Below are 4,821 nucleotides of genomic sequence, written 5' to 3' on the forward strand. Positions count from 1 at the left end.
TAGCAGGTTACTGCCAAGGTCGAGCAGTCTTGTTTTCTCGCAGTACCTTTAGGATGTATTTTCAAATTAAGTATGTCCGGGAACGTTGCCCCAACCACGACAGAAGTATTTGAATACCTGTATTCAGACATTTAAAAATCTCTAGCTCTAGAAATTGAATTTGAGGCAAAAACGAAAAAAATGCTTCTTCCCAGTCCTCGTGCGTAGAATGGCAGAATGAAAGGATGACCATGGTTGCCAGTGGTGAGGCTTTATCAAAATCACTAAATTTCATGAAAATATTCACTATTTTTGTTTACAAATCACTAGATTCATTTAAAAAAGCCCCCCCCCCCCCACGAAAACTCACCAGTTTTGTTAAACAAAAAATTTCCAAGGCCCAGGTCGTGACTTTTTTCTGATTTTTTTGGTTTTTATTTTTGTTTTTTTTTACAAATTAATTAATTCCAAGAATATAGGCCCTGACACCTGTCAATCACAATTCCATAATTGCCCACTTGAAGGCAATTTGGCATGAAGCTAGGCTTACAATAGCTAATTTGCCAGATTTTATCTTTCATCTTTCCTCGGGGTATTATAACTTATTAGGCCATAGAATATGTGCATTTTGAACACAGCCTATTGCGGACATTTAAAAAAAAGAAAAAGATAAGTGAAAAACTGAAGAAAAAAAATTAATTAAAATAAGAAAACCAAAAAACCACTAGATTTAGTTTTTTTTTCAAAAACATTCACTAGATCACTAGATTTTGAAAAAATCACTAGATCTAGTGAAAAATCCCTAGCGCTGGTAACCCTGAGGATGACGCCTAAATCTCGCAAATAACCCAAAAAATCTCGAGATCGGAAACCGTTCGGAGAAATAGTCACTTCGTAACAATCATCATCATCATCATCATCATCATCATCATCATCATCATCATCATCATCATAATAATAATAATAATAATACATGTAATAATAACGGGGGGCTCTCGTGGCCTAGAGGTTAAGGTGTTCACCTCTCATTCAGAGGTCCCGTGTTCGAATCCGGGTAGCGACGAATAAATTTTCTTCACTAAAAATTGTCTCCTTTCACCTCTTTTCCTGCTCTCTAGCAATCTTCTGTTGTCTGCTTTCTTCTCCAATTTCTGTCCCCACCCCTTCACCTCCTTTGCCCCCTCCTCCGGGTTTCTGACTCTTTCCGCAGCCTTTCTACTGTTACTCCTTGGCTTCTTCTTACTGCTGTCTTATGGCCTCACCTTTGACCTTCTGGTAGGAAAGATCTACACCTAGCTTTCTCGGACAACGGCGAAAAATCTCGGAGGTCCCGTGTGCAAGTTGCGCACGTTAAAGATCCCTTGGTGGTCAAAAATTGATAACAGTAGGCTTCGGCCGCCACCCATCCAAAATTCAAAAATTCCTACAAGCTGAAAATGTTTAATGTGTCCCGCGCGCTCATATGATCTCATGCACTTGTGAGAGCCGTTACCCCCCCCCCCCCCCCCCTTTCCAAAAAATTTAATTAATTAATAATAATAACAATTATTATTATTATTATTATTATTATTATTATTATTATTATTATTATTATTATTATTATTATTATTATTATTATTATCATCATCATTGTTATTATTATTATTATTATTATTATTATTATTATTATTATTATTATTATTATTTTCATCCGTCATTTACTGACCACGGCCATTGTATCTGTAGAGGATACCATTTCTTACGTGCAAAAAAAAAAAGAAAATTTAAATGTTAAAATGACCGGTGGCTTTTGTTATGACAGACAAAAGTTTGCTACATTTTGAGCATTTAAAAGTGCAGGGCACCAAATGCTACAAACCTTCGAATAAAAACAAATTCAACCTTGAGGAAATCAAGTCTCTTACATATAATCAAAGCGTTCGAGAAATATCAAGTTTTTAAAATTTCAAACAAAATTGGATAGAACGAAAAATTTTACTTCTTAAAAGTGTTCATCTACAGGAGCGTGATACGCACGTTCTGGTTTCAGGACAAGGGAAGGGGGGGGGGGGGGGGGGGGGAAAACCCCCACCGGCCCCCCCATTCTTTGGGATTTTTTTTTTTATGGACAGAGTCTACTTTTTATTTTTTTTGGAAACAACCCACAAATAATCGAACCGTTAAAACTCAATGTTAAACATGACGTCCAAAGAATCGACCCCTTTAAACACGCCACGGGCCATTCAAAATTCCCAGTGGCTTTCTGAAGCTTGTAACGAGAGCAATGGTCAACACCTGGAGATTTAAAAATAGCCATCTCCTCTTTTGAAAAATTAAACTATGAATTTTTTTCTTTAGTGCACAAATAGTGGCTATTTGAAATGAAGCAATATGGTTGATTCTGAAGAAGTTGCAAAGTTTTGCGTTTCACTCAATTTTGGTCGAAAGTTTTTTAACTTGATATTTTTCTATCAATTTTCTTTATAATATAGACTTGGTGTTCTCATGCTTGAATTTTGCTTGTTCAGAGTTTTGTTGAAACTGGTTCGAAGACGACCCTTTCTATTGGCCTTTGTTAAAAGACACCCGGTTTATTTTCCACTTCGCGTCGCTGTCGCAAGCAATTTCCACTTAAATCCAAATTTTGTGAACTTTCAATGTTTACTCTGTCCGAAAGTGTCTATCAATAAAGCATCTTTTAAAACCGCCAAAATGCAGTCTAATACAATGTTCAGGGCTTTCAATTGTCTTGCTATTCATGGTTCCTAACTATGATAATAGGAACACAGCAAAAACTTCTTTTTTTTGTCTCTAGTGTTAAAAGAACAAAAACAGATTTAAGTGGATTTCTTGTGACACCGACGATACCGTTGAGCCTCCTGACTCGTTTTGTTATTATGACTTGCTGCCTACTCACTCACCACAGTGGCTGCCTCGTGACTGTGCTCGTTTAATGCTTTGAGAAATTTATAGGGATGAATATAAGACAGCCAGAGCAGCAGCGGAGTCCTCGTATACAGACTTCAACATAAGCTGAGGACCACTTGCAAACACTCTGGGTGGTCTTCTTGGGTCGGCCTGCACGTGGGCATTCTTGGACTGATCCAATGGCTTGATGGCGCTGCCTCAGGCGGACAATGACAGAGTGTGACACTGCAAGCTTTCTGGCAACTTCTCGGGCTCCAACTCCATTCTGCAGCCATGCCATAGCTCTGGCACTATCAAAGACTCAGCTTTCGTCTTGGTGGCATGTTGGTGCGATGTTGGATTTTGCGCAAACGGCGGCTTATATTGCCACCAAAGTGAGCACAGTTCGAGACCATACGTCAGTTTATGACGTGCATCAGACATTTTAACTGAGGAATGTCCGCCCGTGGTGTCGCACACAAGTCGATAAAAAACAGCAAATTTGGCTAAAATTCCCCAAGAATTTCAGTACTGCACGTGGTGGTTTTGGCCTTTTAGGAAGCTTCGTAGTGTTCATTGGTAACCCATTAACACTTTCAAAGCAAAATGTTTTGAAATATTCCTTGCTGTCTTTCCGGATTTAAAAAAAATCAGGGCTGTCTGTCAAGGTGGTCCTTAACTTATGTTGAAGTCTGTAGATAACTTTTAAGATAAGATACATCTTTATTGTCAAGGTCCTGGCACATTGGTTTGGTATTTGGCCACATACACACATGCACACACACCACACACACACACACACACACACACACACACACACACACACACACACACACACACACACATACACATTCACACACACACATGCACGCACGCACGCATATACACCCCCCCCCCCTCACAAACATGCACACTCACACGCATACGCACACCCATATACACAAACACTCCTCCCTCACACATCCTCTCTTCCACACACATCTGTGCACATAACATAACAAATAATTGTAAGCCTATATGCTTGCACTCACAATAAACAGGCTCACAGTACCGTCAGCATAATATTAATGAACAGTAATATATAAACATTAAAGGTTTGTGACAAACTTATAATTAGTATTGGTAGCTGTTTATTTAGGTTTTTTGTCAGTGTTTTACTTTTACGGGCGCTTGAAACTGCATAATAAGTCATGAGTGAGCTTAATAAAATATTAAATATCTATATAGACCCAAAAAAATATATAAGATTAAATGGAATAGCTGTAGCATACCAATATTAGTTTGTTGTCATTTCAATCTCCCGAGAGCGCACTCATATGACCGAATGCAGTTACAAGCGCCGTAAAATTCTGACTAAAACAAAAACAAAATAAAAATCCCCCGAGGGCGAAGGTGTAGCCTATTCCGGCATTGGGCCCACGAGTACGACGATCGTTCCATCCGCCCACGACCAAAATTTAAGATGTAAATACATCGGTTATCAAACTAGGCTATATCAACAAAACTGAAATTTGTGTGCAAGTTTTCAACGGTGAATGTGATACTTATACTTATTGCTGTGTATTACAAGGTAATAATTGATCAAATTAGTGGATTTTTTTCTCACGTCGAATAATGACAATGTCATCAATTAATTGATTTCGAACCCAATTGTGTACCGTAATAATGTGTTATAAAAAGAAAGAAGGCAATGTGTATTTTTGGCCATAATTTCTAAACATTCAAAAATGCCCAGATTAGGTCTAATGGGTGACCTCCGGTACATCCAAAATGCATACAAAAAGACACAGGCTATAAATGATATGAAAAAATAATTGTTATTTACTTTCATACTACATTTCCATTTCCAAAAAGAAATCCGACAGGCTCATTTTTATTTTCAACCAATCAAAAGCTGTATATGATTCACACCTGAACGTTTTCCTTTCTGTGATTCGTCCAATCGTATAGCTTCTA

Source organism: Aplysia californica, unplaced genomic scaffold (assembly GCF_000002075.1).
Source record: "Aplysia californica isolate F4 #8 unplaced genomic scaffold, AplCal3.0 scaffold00015, whole genome shotgun sequence".
Lineage (NCBI taxonomy): Eukaryota > Metazoa > Mollusca > Gastropoda > Aplysiida > Aplysiidae > Aplysia > Aplysia californica.